General features: G+C 40.9%; 1 protein-coding gene across 1 annotated transcript in view; it reads right to left on the reverse strand.

Moving 5' to 3' along the window:
• GPR19 (G protein-coupled receptor 19) overlaps positions 1-12,463 on the reverse strand; it is a 40,743-nt gene extending 28,280 nt beyond the window's left edge. The window contains exon 1 of the mRNA XM_045465719.1: positions 12,351-12,463. The gene's annotated coding sequence lies outside the window, so the exon portion shown is untranslated. The remainder of the gene's footprint in view (positions 1-12,350) is intronic.
• Positions 12,464-15,707: the final 3,244 nt, after the last annotated feature.

Here is a 15,707-nt window from a genome sequence, read left to right on the forward strand (position 1 = left end):
AATCTCCCCTTTCAAGGTCCTTAACCTAATTGTATCTACAAAGTCCCTTTTGCTTTGTAAGGTAACATATTCACAGGTTCCAGGGGTTGGGACATGGACATCATTAGGGAGCCCTTACTCTGCATACCACAGTGAATTGCCTCCATGTTGAGAGGATCTCTACCATTGCTCCTCTTTGGGGACCACTGCCCAGGTCCCTCATACCACACTCTCTGCACTTTCCATAGTTATTTGGGCCAATGGCAAGTCTCCAACAGTGTAGTCAGACAGAGATAGAGCAGTCAACTATCCCAAACTGTTCCTATTCCCTTGAAGCATGGATGCTGAACTAACAGCCAGGGGCTGCCATGGACAGATGAGGTGACTCCATAGCATGGGCCAAGAAGAAGCTGAGTCTGCAAGGGGAGGTAGCCAGTACTCCCTGGGAACTTTGCCTGAAGCCAAAAATGGGCCATGAATTCACCAGCTCCAGGCTTCAGCATCACAGGCCAGCAGATTCCCCGGTGATCAGGCCAACAAGGGACATCATGCCAGAAAACTGCCAGTACATACTCTAGGTCCAGAATGCAGCCAGGGGATTCCGTCTCTCTCATCAATTCCACAAGAATGTGTACATTACCCTTCCCCACCCCCCATACAAATGAATGTTATCTTCAGAGAAGATGCAGGACCTCCTCGGAAGGCATTGTGAAACATGAAACATATTTTATCCAAAGGAGACTTATACTACTTAAAGGAATTGTTCAATGAAATTGAACTATATCTGAGACTGAATTAGACACTGAGGGTTTTTTTTCCCCTGTAACCTAACAATGGTTTTAAAATATGATATGACTCCCTTCAAATGGTGATACCTAATATTACTCCCCTTGAATGTGGACCTGACTTAGTAGCCTATTTCCAATGAAAAGAATGTGGCAGAAGGGATTCTATGTACCTTCTAAAGCCGGGTTATAATAAGGATAGTTTCTGCCTGGCTCGCTAACTTCTTGGACTGTTCATTCTGGGGGAAGCCAGCTACCATGTCAGGACATTCAAGCTATCTTATGAAGGGGCCCACATATGGAAAACAGGCCTCTCACCAACCAGCACCAAGGAGCAACCATGAGTGAGTTGCCATGGCAGCAGATCCTCCAGCCCTAGTCAGGTGACTGCAGTTCTCATCAATATTAGGACTGCAACCATGTTTGACACCCGAAGCCAGAACTACTAAGCTGAGTTGCTCCCAAATTCCTGACCCACAGAAATTATGAGATGTTTATTATTGTTTCAAGTTACTATGTTTTGAGGTATTTTGTTATATAGTAATAGATAACTAATACACAAGTGAAAACTCTGGAAAAAACAAGATACCTATTCTTTCTTGGCATAGCTGAGTTAATAAGTTAAATTAAGTGTCCCTACTACATATGTGTATGTTCCTTATACAGAAGTTATGTGGTTTCATTAAGTCAAGACACTAGGAAGGGGAGAAACAATTAGCCACTTAACAGTGTTGTCTGGGGGAAGAAAAGCTAAGTAGATGGAAGTAGGTTATAAAGACTCAGAAGAACTGTAGGGAATTCTAGAACAGGAAGACAGACCTAAGACGGGACTTGACAAGTGACCAGAAAGCTGTCAGAGCCAAGACTGGCACCGACTCTACCTCTTTCTCTATGAGGCTACAATGCCTATCATCTCTTACTTTCTCATCATCAGCTATGTTCACCTGCTTCTCTCTTTTTTAAAATTCATATTTATGTATTTATTTTGAGAGAAGGAGAGAGTGTGCACGTGTGAGGGAGAGAAAATTCCAAGCAGGCACCATGCTATTAGCACAGAGCTCAATGTGGGGCTTAATCTCACAAACTGTGAGATCGTGACCTGAGCTGAATGTTTAATTGTCTGAGCCACCCAGGTGCCCCACACCTGCTTCTCTTTTGGTATCAGTTCATCCTGCTTTACATTGCATTACTGGCCCCCAAATGGCTGGTCCCAACAGACCCAGCTGGCTCTGAAATGTACATGACCTTACCAGTTCAATGTTCCTATCTAAGTAACCCAATTTCAATTAAAAACAAACTACCATATAATCTAGCAATCCCATTTCTGGGAATATCTCTATCTCTAAAGGAAATAAAATCAGTATCTTAAAAAGATATCTGCATTCCAGGTTCACGAAGCATCATTCACAGTAGTCAAGATATGGAAACAATCTCAGTGTCTGTCAATAAATGAATGGATAAAGAAAATATGATACAGACTTCAGAAGATGACAGAGAAATAGGCGGACTGGGGTTTCCCTCGTCCCTCAAACACAGCTGTATTGAGGCCAGAACACTTGACACATCCAGGAAATCTATCTGCAGAGTGACAGAAAAATCTCCACAGGTGGAGGGAGACAGCTTGGCCAGACAGAGGTGTGTGTAGGTGAATTGGGGGACATATAACAGAGTGGGCACGGAGGGGAGAGATCCCCTTATGTGGAGAGACAAAGGGGAGAGAAAGAGAAGCTATATATTATGGTTGTGTGTTAGGATGAGAGAAAAACATCTCCAGATCACAGACTGAGGAACGAGAAATACAGAGTACCAGTCTCTACTTCATAAACAGCCTTAGGAGCTGAAGAGCCTAATTTTCAAAAGTGTGTGATTTTCTCCAAACAACACCTAGGGGTGGGGAGCCAGCCCCAGGGCTTGGTAGCAATCTCAGGGGCACACTGGGAGAGAATAATCCCCTTCCTGGAGTACTGTGGGAAGAGAGGTTATTGCCCCGCCAAGGACCAAAGAGTCTGCAGGCGCCCAACATGTTGGGAGAGTGGAGTGGTGCTACCCCAGAACGGGGTTGCATGGTGCAGGATCCTTTAAAAACGGGTGCTGAATCCCAGCCCACTGCCTAGGAGGTGTGGGAGACTGTGGAGCAGGATAGGCTGACCACTGGGACTACTCTGTGAGGACCGCCTAAACCGTGTGGTTTGAGACACTGGTCAGGGGAGGAGAGATTGGGGTGTTACCATTTTTATCTCCATTACCAACACAGTGGGGCTTCAGAGAACAGGACAGCGGCCCCCAGTGGAGGCGGGACCTGCTTCCTAGAGAGATTAACACTGACCCAAACCAAGCAGCATCTCATCCAGACCATCACAGCTGCAGGTCCCAGGCACCAACAGACAACTGTCCTGCGGTTTTGTATGTTAGTCTGTTGCTCTTTTTTTTTTCCCTCTTTTCTTTCTTTCCTTCTCTTCTTTTTCTTTTTACCCTCTTCTTTTTTTTTTTTTTTTTTTTCCTTTAGAATCAGGCTCATAGTTTCTGATTTGATTTTTGGTCAATTTTTATTATATATATTTTTTCTTTATTTTTTTTTCTTTCTCTTTGTTGGTTTTTTTAATCAGGCATTTTTACTCTATTCCTTTATACCTCTTCTATACCTCCTTCTTTATTTTCCTTTCTCTGGATTAAGCCTTAAAGTTTCTTTGATTCTCTACTTGGTCTTTTTTTTTCCCCCCCTTTCATTTTTCTCCTCGTATGAGATCAGGTCCCCTGCCCATTCCTTTTTTCCAGAGTTACTTCAACAACAAATTAAAGCATACCTGGTGGAAAGTCTAAACAATCCACTACTACAAGCAAGGAGGAGCTTTGTAGAAGACTGACCAGTGGGATAGAGCAGGCAATACACAACAACAGAGAGCACTGACACACTCCAAAAATACTTCCTGAAGTTCCAAGCCCTGGACAGTGTATGACCCCTTTTTAATATAGTATTACTTGCAGGTGCAGGACATATAACAAGCTACTAAAGCATGTAAAAGACAGAAAACTAGCCAAAATGATGAAACAGAAGAATTCTCCTCAAAAGAAATTCCAGGAAGAAATGACAGTCAGAGAATTGCTTAAAACTTATAAAATATATATCTGAACAAGAATTTAGAATAACAGTCATAAGACTAATAGCTGGGCTTGGAAAAATCATAGAAGACAGCAGAGAATCTATTGCTGCAGAGATCAAAGACCTAAGAAACAGTCATGATGAATTAAAAAATGCTATAAATGAGATGCAAAATAAACTAGGTGCAGTGACAGTGAGGACAGAAGAAGCAGAGGAGAGAACAGGTGAAATAGAAAATAAAATTATGGAAAATGATGAAGCTGAAAAAAAGAGGGAAAGGAAGTTACTACACCACAAGGGGAGAATTAGAGACCTAAGCGATTCAATGAAATGAAATAATATCCATATCATAGGAGTTCTAGAAGAAGAGAGAAAGGGGCAAAAGGTTTATTTGAACAAATTATAGCTGAGAACTTTCCTAATCTGGGGAAGGAAACAGGCATCCAAGTATAAGAGACACAGAGAACTCCCTTCGAAAACAACAAAAAAAGGTCAACACCATGACATATCATACTGAAACTGGCAAAATACAAAGATAACAAGACAATTCTGAAAGCAGCTAGGGACAAATGGGCCTTAACCTACAAGGGTAGATACAAAAGGGTAGTAGCAAACCTGTCCACTGAAATTTGGCAGGCCAGAAGGGAGTGGCAGGAAATATTCAACATACTTAATCCTTTATCCAGCAAGGCTGTCATTCAAAATAGAAGGAAAGATAAAGACTTTCCCAAACAAAAACTGAATGAGTTCACGACCACTAAACCAGCCCTGCAGGAGATCCTAAGGGGGACTCTGTGAGTGGAATGCTGCAAAGGACCAGAGATATCACCACAAGCACAAAACCTACAGATAACACAATGACACTAAATCCATGTATTTCAATAATTACCCTGAATGTAAATGGACCAAATGCCCCAATCAAAAGACATAGGGTATCAGAATGGATAAAAAAACAAGATCCATCTATATTCTGCCTATAAGAGACTCATTTTACACCTGAGGACACCTGCAGATTGAAAGTGAGGAGATGGAGAACTATCTATCATGCTACTAGACAGCGAAAGAAAGCCAGAATAGCCATACTTATATCAGACAAACTAGACTTTAAAACAAAGATTGTAACAAGAGATGAAGAAGGGCATTATATCATAATTAAGGGGTCTATCCATTTAGAAGATCTAACCATTGTAAATGTTTACATCCCCAACATGGAGGCACCCATATATATATATCAGTTAATCACAAACATAAATAAATGTATAGATAATAATAGTGATTGTAGGGGACTTCAATACTCCACTTACAACAATGGACGGATCACGTAGGCAGAAAAATAAATAAGGAAACAACAGTCCTGAATGACATATTAGACCAGATGGACTTAACAGGTATATTCACAACTTTCCATCCAAAAGCAGCAGAATATACATTCTTCTCAAGTGACATGGAACATTCTCCAAAATAGATCACATACTGGGTCACAAAACAGCCCTCAACAAATATAAAAGGATTGAGATCATACTATATATATTTTCAGATCACAACTTGAAACCAACCACAAGAAAAAATTTGGAAAGCCCCTAAATACATGGAGGTTAAAGAATATCCTACTAAAGAATGAATGGGTCAACCAGGAAATTAAAGAATAATTTTAAAAATATATGGAAACAAATGAAAATGAAAACACAACAGTCCAAACCCTTTGGGATGAAGCACAGGCAGGCCTAAGATACACTGCAGTCCAAGAAGTAAGAGAGGTTCCGGGGCACCTGGGTGGTTCAGTTGGTTAAGTGTCCGACTTCAGGTCGTGATCTCACGGTGTGTGAGTCTGAGCCCTACATCAGGCTCTGTGCTGACAGTTCAGAGCCTGGAGCCTGCTTTGGATTTTGTGTCTCCCTCTCTCATTGCCCCTCCCCCACTCGCATTCTCGGTCTCTCAAAAATGAATGTTAAAAAAAAAAGTAACAAAGGTCCCAAATACAGAACCTAATTTCACACCTAAAGGAGGAAGCAGAAAAGAAAGCCCAAAGCCAGCAGAAGAGAAATAATAAAGATTAGAACAGAAATAAATAACATAGAATCCAAAAACAAAACAAAACAGATCAATGAATCTAAGAGCTGGTTTTTTGAAAGAATAAACAAAATTGATAAACCCCTAGCCAAACTTCTCAAAAAGAAAAGAGAGAGGACCCAAATAGATAAAATCATGAATGAAACAGGAGAGATTACAATGAACACCTCAGAAATACAAACAATTAGTAGAAAATACTATGCAAAATTATATGCCAAAAAACTGGACAACCTGGAAGAAATGGACAAATTCCTAGACACACACACTATCAAAACTCAAACAGGAAGAAATAGAAAATTCGAATAGACCCATGACCAGCGAAGAAATTGAATAGGTTATCAAAAATCTCCCAACAAATAAAAGTCCTGGGCCAGATGGCTTCATAGGGGAATTCTATCAGACATTTAGAGCAGAGTTAATACCTATTCTTCTCAAGCTGTTCCAAAAAGTAGAAACGGAAGGAACGCTTCCAGATTGATTCTATGAAGCCAGCATTACCTTGATTTCCAAACCAGACAAGACCCCACTAAAAAGGAGAATTACAGCCAATATCCCTGATGAACACAGATGCAAAAATTCTCAACACGATACTGGCAAATCGAATTCAACAGTATATTAAAAAAATTATTCACCAAGATCAAGTAGGATTCATTCCTGGGCTGCAGAGCTGGTTCAATATTCGCAAATCAATCAACGTGACACATCACATTAATAGAAGGATAAGAACCATATGATCCTGTCAATAGATGCAGAAAGAGCATTTGACAAAATACAGCATCGTTTCTTAATAAAAACCCTCAAGAAAGTCAGGATAGAAAGTACATAACTTAACATCATAAAAGCCATATATGAAAGTCCCACAGCTAATAACATCCTGAGAGCTTCCCCCTGAGATCGGTAACATGACAGAGATATCTACTCTCACCACTGTTGTTTAACATAGTGTTGGAAGTCCTAGCCTCAGCAATCAGACAACAAAACAAAATAAAAGGCATCCAAATTGGCAAAGAAGTCAAACTCTCACTCCTCATAGATGACATGATACTCTACATGGAAAACCTGAAAGATTTCACAAAAAAACTGCTAGAACCGATACATGAATTCAGCAAAGTCGCAGGATATAAAATCATTGTAAAGATATTGGTTGCATTTCTATACACTAATAATGAAGCAACAGAAAGAGATATCAAGGAATCAATCCCATTTACAATTGCACCAAGAACCATAAAATACCTAGGAATAAACCTAACCAAAGAAGTAAAAGATGTGTATGCTGAAAACTATAGAAAGCTTATGAAAGAAACTGAAGAACACACAAAGAAATGGAAAAACATTCCATGCTCATGGACTGGAGAAACAAATATTGTTAAAATGTCTATACTGCACATTCAATGGAAACCCTATCAAAAAAGCACAAGAATTCTTCACAGAGCTAAAACAAACAATCCTAAAATTTGTACAGAACCACAAAAGAGCCCGAATAGCCAAAGTAATGTTGAAAAAGAAAAACAAAGCTGAAGGCAAAACAATTCCAGACTTCAAACAGGCAACAACCTCTTTGAACTCAGCCACAGCATCTTCTTACTAGACATGTCTTTGGAGGCAAGGGAAACAAAAGCAAAATGAACTATCTGGGACCTCATCAAGATAAAAAAGCTTCTGCACAGAGAAGGAAACAATCAACAAAACTTAAAGGCAATTGATGGAATGGGAGAAGATATTTGCAAATGACATGGCAGACAAACAATTAGTATCCAAAATCTATAAAGAACTTTTCAAACTCATTGGGGCACCTGGGTGGCTCAGTCCGTTAAGCGTCTGACTTCGGCTCAGGTCACGATCTCACGGTCCGTGAGTTCGAGCCCCACGTCAGGCTCTGTGCTGACTGCTCAGAGCCTGGAGCCTGTTTCAGATTCTGTGTCTCCCTCTCTCTCTGACCCTCCCCCGTTCATGCTCTGTCTCTCTCTGTCTCAAAAATAAATAAACGTTAAAAAAAATTTTTTTTTAAAGAACTTATCTAACTCAATACCCAAAAAACAAATAATCCAGTGAAGAAGCGGGCAAAAGGCATGAACAGACACTTTTCCAAAGAAGACATCCAGATGGCTAACAGACACATGAAAAGATGCTCAACATCACTCATCATCAGGAAAATATAAATCAAAACCACAATGAGTTACCACCCCACACCTGTCAGAATGGCTAAAATTAACAACTCAGGAAACAACAGATGTTGGTGACGAGGTGGAGAAAAGGAAACACTTTTGCACTGCTGGTAGGAATGCAAACTGGTGCAGCCACTCTAGAAAACAGTATGGAGATTCCTCAAAATATTGAAAACAGAGCTACCCTATGACCTAGCAATTGCCCTACAGGGTATTTATCCAAAGGATATAAAAATGCCGATCTGAAGGGGCACACCCCCCCCCCCCAGTGTTTATAGCAGCACTATTGACAATAGCTAAAGTATGGAAAGAGACCAAATGTCCATTGACTGATGAGTGGATAAAGAAGATGTGGTATACATACAATGGAATATTACTTGGCGACCAAAGAGAATGAAATCATACCATTTCATGGATGGTATTGGAACGTATTATGCTAAGCAAAATAAGTTGGTCAGAGAAAGACAAATATATGATTTCACTCATATGTGAAATTTAAGAAACAAAACAGATGAACATAGGGGAAGGGAATGAAAAATAAGATAAAAACAGAGAGGGAGGCAAACCATAAGACACTCTTAAATACAGAGAACAAACTGAGGGTTGCTGGAGGGGTGTTGAGTGGGGGGAATGGGCTAAATGAGTGATGGGTATTAAGGAGGGCACTTGTTGGGATGAGCACTGGGTGTTATATGTAAGTGATACATCACTAAATTCTATTCCTCAAACCATTATTACACTGTATGTTAACTGACTTGGATTTAAATAAAATTAAAAAAAAAATAAAAATCTAAAAGCAAAGTAGGTGCTCAACAATAATGTTCCAGCACACTGAACAAACAGGACTTTTGGGGACTGACTTAAAACAACTTAATTTTTATTCTCCACTGTCCGTCTAAAAACACTCTGCAGGGGTTGGGTCTTCTCCCATCCCCAAAAGAAAACCTGGGCAGTCCCATCCTTTTTCTGGTCACGTTTAGGTAAAAATAGCAATTAAAATATCCAGTCCTGTATATTAGTCACGATTTGCCCCTTAACTTAAAGTCCAGGCTTTCCCCCTCCCCCCTGTTTGTGCCTGCTACAAATAGGGAAGCTTACATTTTGGTAAGAGTGTGCCTCCTCTCTCTCCCTGATTTGTTTGTCTAACGGCATTCCAAGAACTTCACTCAAATATCCTCTTTGAGACCCCTTTCCCAGTCACCATCTTGCCTTTTTATGCCCTTGATAAGGGTGAGCATTCCAGAGTACTCTAATCCATTCTCACCCCCGTATAAATTGCGGAAGCCCTACCGAGTGGTCTGTCTGTGGTATTTCTTGTCATAGAATCTCAGGTAGGTAGCACTCCTATTTTCACATATTTAAAAAAACTTTTTTTAATGTTTATTTATTTTTGAGAGACAGAGCATGAGTGGGGGAGGGGAAGAGAGAGGGAGACACAGGATCCAAAGCAGGCTCCAGGCTCTGAGCTGTCAGCACAGAGCCCAACGCAGGGCTCAAACCCACGAACCATGAGATCATGACCTGAGCCAAAGTCAGACGCTTAACCGACTGAGCCACCCAGGTGCCCCTTCACATATTTTTATAACAGTTGGACTAAACTGTCACTGCTTGGGATTTTTCTATTTCTAACTTTCAACATACTTCCCTCCTTAACCAGAGTTCCCTATCCTCCTACTCCATTCCACTCCTCACTTCTGCTTCATAACCTCTATTGACCCCTGGAGAGTCTCTGACTCCCTTCTCTCCTTACCTAGCCAATAATGTTGAGTCATTTCCCCAATGCAAATGACTAGACAAACGGATGTGCTTCTCAAGAAAAGGGACCCGATTAAAGACAGGTTACCTTATGTGGCAGAAGATATTTCTGGCCATTACTGCTACATTTGGAGTTAGCCATCCAAAGACTGAAGTAATAAGGTGGTTTCAACTTCTGAATCACTTATATACCTAGAAGCAAGAGTTGTCCTACTAAAAAGTCACTTATCTCTTAGAAGCTCAAATTCTTGACCCAGATATGCCATCCCTCCTGTTCCAAGTGATTTTCTATTCACTAAAAGGCTACAAAAATAGGCTTACATCTCACCTTTGTCATCTGTTACTACCAACAAAACTACTTGTGTAGTCAAAGCAGCCACAACCCTGATAGGATTCATGGCCAGTGGCCTGCTGCATACTTCCCCACATGCACCTTCACATCATACACTTCAGTGAGGCCATGATGCGCCCCCGACCCCGAACTAATGGGGCAGAGCCAGGAAGGTAACCCCACCCCACTACAGACATCAGCCCAAGATTTACCGCATGGTAAAGCAATAAAGACATCATCATCTGCGTTGCCTGTCCTAGATCAAAAAATCAACTTGGGAGGCTCAAAGTCCTCTATCTCTACAGCAAGACCCACTTATTCCTGGGGCCTATATTATTGACCTCATCACTTTCCTCTCCCCAAATCAAGATGCTTACCACACTCTTATCATAGTGTCCTCTTTCCTGAATATAGCTCACTATGCCCTACTCATTTGCCCATCTCAAACACTAGCCTTTATTCCTCTAGAAATTTTTCAAATATATAGCTATACAGATGGGTAGTCTTAAACCACAAGTCTAATTTTCTTCTTCTTCTAGAGACAACTCTTAAAGCAGTGGTTCTTTTCTTTTTTAATGTTTATTTATTTTTTGAGAGAGACAGAGACAGAGTACAAGTGGGGGAGGGACAGAGAGAGAGGGAGACACAGACTCTGAAACAGGCTCCAGGCTCCAAACCATCAGCACAGAGCCCAACATGGGGCTCGAAACCACAAATCGCAAGACCATGACCTGAACCAAAGTGAGACGCCCAACTGACGGAGCCACCCAGGTGCCCCTTAAAGCAGTGGTTCTTAACTTTAGTAGCAAAATGAAGAGCTTTAAAAAGTACTGATGTCCAGACCCCACTACCAGAGATTCTGATTTATAATTGGTCTAGAGTGAAGGCTCGGCATTTTTTTAAACCTCCCCAGATGATTCTAATGTGAAAGCAACATAGAGAACCTGTCTTAAATACAGATGGCCCAATGCTACATAGGGCTTCCATATTTGAGGGGTAGATGACATGCATAAATGTGGGAGGCTCAGGGAAGAAATTCTCATTTGATGATCATAAATTACATATGTTCTATATAGTAATTCATGCAGCCATCTCAACAGTACCTCATTTCATCTTTACAATCATCCTATGAGGTAGGCACTGTTATTCTTATTTTACAAATAGGGAAACTGAGGCACAGGGAGGTTGCATAAATGACTAAGGCAAACCCCAGGTCCGATTTCCAATTCCACACACTTTCTGTGACACCATACTGAGATGTCAATGCCTCCTACAGCTGGATGATCCCACTCCCTAAAATAAGACACCCAGGCTTTATCCCAGAAATACTATTCTACTGCATCCATGAATTTTTCCTGGAACATTTTTCCATGAATTGCATACATATAGCCCAGCTACTAGGCTATATGTTAAGCTTCCAAAATGAAGTGAAGTGCTCCAAGGGAGAGCTCCTTGACAGGGGTCTACTTCTTCTTCTTTTTTTTTTTTTTAATTTAATGTTTTTTTATTTATTTTTGAGACAAAGGGAGACAGACCATGAGCGGGGGAGGGGCAGAGAGAGAGGGAGACACAGAATCGGAAGCAGGCTCCAAGCTCTGAGCTGTCAGCCCAGAGCCTGACACGGGGCTCGAACCCACGAACCGTGAGATCATGACCTGAGCTGAAGTCGGACGCTCAACCAACTGAGCCACCCAGGCGCCCCAACAGGGGTCTACTTCCTTATTGAAGTACTTCCATTCTCTAATTAATACCTGCAGTCTTTCTCCATTACTGCTTAAACTTAAACTCCATTACAACTTAAAGCCTGTGGCTTTCTAGATTTAGTTTTTCTTACAGACGAAGCTATACTGCCTACCTACAAACCATTCTTTTGATGGTCTCATGAAATTAAGTACTCCATTGCTCCTCTGCCTTGGACTCCACACAGTACACAAAGAATCAAAATTATAGAGGCTAAGCTGCATAAGACTGCTGCCAATATCAAGATGGACTCTAATACATAGTGAGCTGGGTAACTAGAGCTAGAAGTATGTATTTTTGTAATGCACCAGTGGTATGTTTAAGGGACTTGGTAACAAATTCCACCGTGTCACTCCATGAAATCCACATTGCATCCCGGCTGACATACAGGGTGGGTGGGAGGTGGCAGGGACCAGGGGACTTACTGGGAGAGAGAGTCCTGCAGGTGTCTGCGTGGTAGCTTTCAGACGTTGCAGAACAAAAATCCAATGCTTGTGCAGGTGTCCCATGTATCCTGAGAAAGAGGTAAGATTAGTCAGTTCTCTCAAGACAGTTCCCAAATTCCTGACTCCTGTTACTTTAACTGTTCTTTCTAAGCCTAACCTCAGCCCTTGTTCAGGGCTACGCGTTTCAGAATCCTCCTTGTTCCACCCATTTAGGGACTTCCCAATTTTCACCTTACGAATCACGGCCTCATCATTTCTGCCTGTTTACAAACATGCACAGGTTCACACTATTTTCGGGAAAACTTCTTCTCCTTGCCAATTGTCCTGTCTTTCTAGTCTCACCTCTCTCGTGTGCTGTATAGTTACTGCCTTCATTTACCTCTCAAATTTTCCCATCTCCTTCCCACTGCATTACCTCAGTTCAGCAGTCTCCCATGGTCTCCAGTAAAGAAAAAAAAAAAAAATCTTGGCCCCCTCAGATTTATTCCTTTAAGTCGCTCCCCGAGTTATCTTTCCAAACACATAAAAGTCATCCTTATTTTAAAACCTTGATCCGCTCTCTCACGCCCACTCCTTTATTACTGGATTCGCTGAAACCCTCCTCTCACACAGAATTCACAGCCAATATACAAGGGAAAGAAGGGACGACTACGCAGTCATACAGAGTTATGACTGCAAAATCTTGAAGAACGTAGCGGTGTGTGCTTGACTCCCTCGGACCTTTCTGGAGGGCCAAATTTGGTTTACTACTAACCCCACAGATAGTTTCAAAGTTTCAAACCTTGTTCCCGCGAAAAAGGATTTAGTCAGGCGCATGCGCAATCGTGCCCTTGGAAGTGCCGCTTTACTCTCGGGCAGATCTCGCGTTGTTTGGGGAAGCGCCCAAGAGTAGCAAATTTTGTGCGGCGTTGTGAGGCCTTTTTTTTTTTTTTTTTTTTTTTTTTAAACCCTCCTAAGCCGGGTGGGTTAGTGTTGTGTACAGAAGATCGAGACTCTGCGGCGAGAACAAATGAGGCCGGTATAACTAGCTGACACGCTAGCGGCAGTTCTCCGGGGTCGAGGTATTCTACGGACTTCTCTGCAAGGCCCTAAGGCTGCGACACTCAGGAACCAAAGCCAGAAATAAATAAACGTAGAAAAAGCCAACCAGTTTATCACCTCAAGAAGCAGCGTTTTGTTTTGCTTCTCCACTTTTCACTATACGAAAAATCCCCCATTGGCTACCAGGCCCCCGCTTCACCCTCCTGCTGTCAGTGCGCCTGCGCGGCGTTTGTTTACCAACTCGGGCGACCGCTCTGTCCCGCTTCCTGGGCGCCGGCGTTTAGTCTTGATATGTAATTCATACCGAAAGTCATGTTTTCAGTCAGGAAGGCGGACTGGAAGTTAAGAACAGGCCATTTTAAGTGTAATTCCGAAACTAGCGAAAATACGAACGGTAATGAAAACCCTGAAAGTTAGAAATCTTTGCCTTGTCAGACCTGTCGTGGAAGAGCTTTAGAATGAACGTGACGAAGGTGACAGCAGCACCCTCTCCATTACTGAGAAGTGACAGGCAGCAACAGTAAATCCAAAAGCTCAGGTAGAATTTAGGTACATATTTAAAATATGGGCTCTGTTATGGAAAAGATGCAAATAAACCTAGCCCCAAGGCCGTCTTGCTCGAGCAATGCCTCAGGATTAAGACTGACTTTTGAAGCAAAGTCAAAAGACAGCCATGCAAATTTAGAAACCAAAAAGAGAGGTAACTCTAGAAGCAATAGCCATCAAAAGCACAAACCAATAAGCAAATGTTAAAAGGTGGTTTTAAGTTCCCTTCGGAATCCGTTTCAGGTGGTTTAGAAGTCTGTGATACTAAGAAAAAACGAGAAGACCTGGTGGAACTTAATGTTATCATGACTGGATCTGTTTGGGGAGGGAAAAAAAAAAAAGGCAGGCAAGCTGATTTTTTTTTTTTTAAGTATCTTTATGGAAGAATTTCTAACGATGCATTTTAATGTGCTCAGATGCAAACTTACATAACTGGTAGATTGAGCTAAACCCGAATCTTAGAACTGTTATAAAAACAAAGATGTTAGTAATTTGGTAGCTTTATTGCGCTCTATTTGTTAAGTTTTAAATGATGAATTTGAAGACTTGGATTTGGGACAGAAGAAAATTTCTAGAAAGGAAAGTGTGATTTTTAGGTAGCATGAAACTAAGTAGAGAAAAGCATATGGATGTGTGCAGGTGCGGCCAAATTTTGAAGGCTTTGGACAGTTTCCAGCAAGGTTCACATAGAACCTCCATTTTAAAAAGCTAGCCCCTGGATTTTTCTATGTTCAAAATGATAGTAAAATTTAGTAAATCTTGTTAGTTTGGATACTCTACCTTTTAAAGCAAATTTGTGCCAAAGTCAGAAGTGACTTCAAAATCCTGCTCTGTTATCTAAAAGTACACTTATTTGGTTGAGGAAGGTGATAACCAGTTTTCGAAGCCAGGATTGAATTGACATTTTCTTCATGAAGGAAAAGAAATGTAGATAAGGTGAATTGATTCTTTGTTCACCTTAATGATTAAGACTGAGTCATAAAGACGGCTGGCTTACTTTGTCAAGGCAATCAACAACTGTAAAACAAACTGAATACTTTTATTGCACTAGATGAGATGGCTCTAATGAAAATTAAGTATGGGAATTGGATGAAGAGTTGATAAAGAACTGTGAATCCTTTGAGGCCCCTCGTTCATTTACATGTGATAAAAATGTTAGTGTAACACTGGTAAGTGGTCAAATAAAGTTTCATCTTTGTTCCCGGAAAAAAATCCTTTGATGAGTAAAAGAAAGTCATTAGTGGGTTGGTTATCCATTCAGTCTGTCACATGACTCAGGAAATACACTTACCAAAATTTCCACAATCAGCAGCTGAAAAAGCTACCCATACGATTTAAAACAAAAAAAATTTTTTAGCAGTATTCTGGGCAGTGTGTCCTGTAACTACCCTGACGCTATAAAGCAGTGAAAAACTGTTGTCATTTTTATCCACGTATTTTTGTGAATCTGGGTTCTTGAATTATTGTGACCTCAAGACACATAAGAAATTGATGAACAATGAATCTGATATGCATTACCAATTACTCAAAATTGGTTGAATCAAAAGAATATGATCTTATTAACTGAGTGATGGAAATTTTTTTCAGGATAGAAAGCCGTAAGAATTTTTTTTAAGTGTTAAATACATATATAACAGCCAAATTGCAGTGTTTGTGCATGAAACCTTAATGATAAAATAAGGGACTTCAAGGAAATTTTGCTTCTGCTTCTAACTCTCCACTCTTCAGTGTTGGGAGTGATTTTAGCAC

This window comes from Leopardus geoffroyi, chromosome B4 (genome assembly GCF_018350155.1).
Source record: "Leopardus geoffroyi isolate Oge1 chromosome B4, O.geoffroyi_Oge1_pat1.0, whole genome shotgun sequence".
In the NCBI taxonomy this organism is placed as follows: Eukaryota; Metazoa; Chordata; class Mammalia; order Carnivora; family Felidae; genus Leopardus; species Leopardus geoffroyi.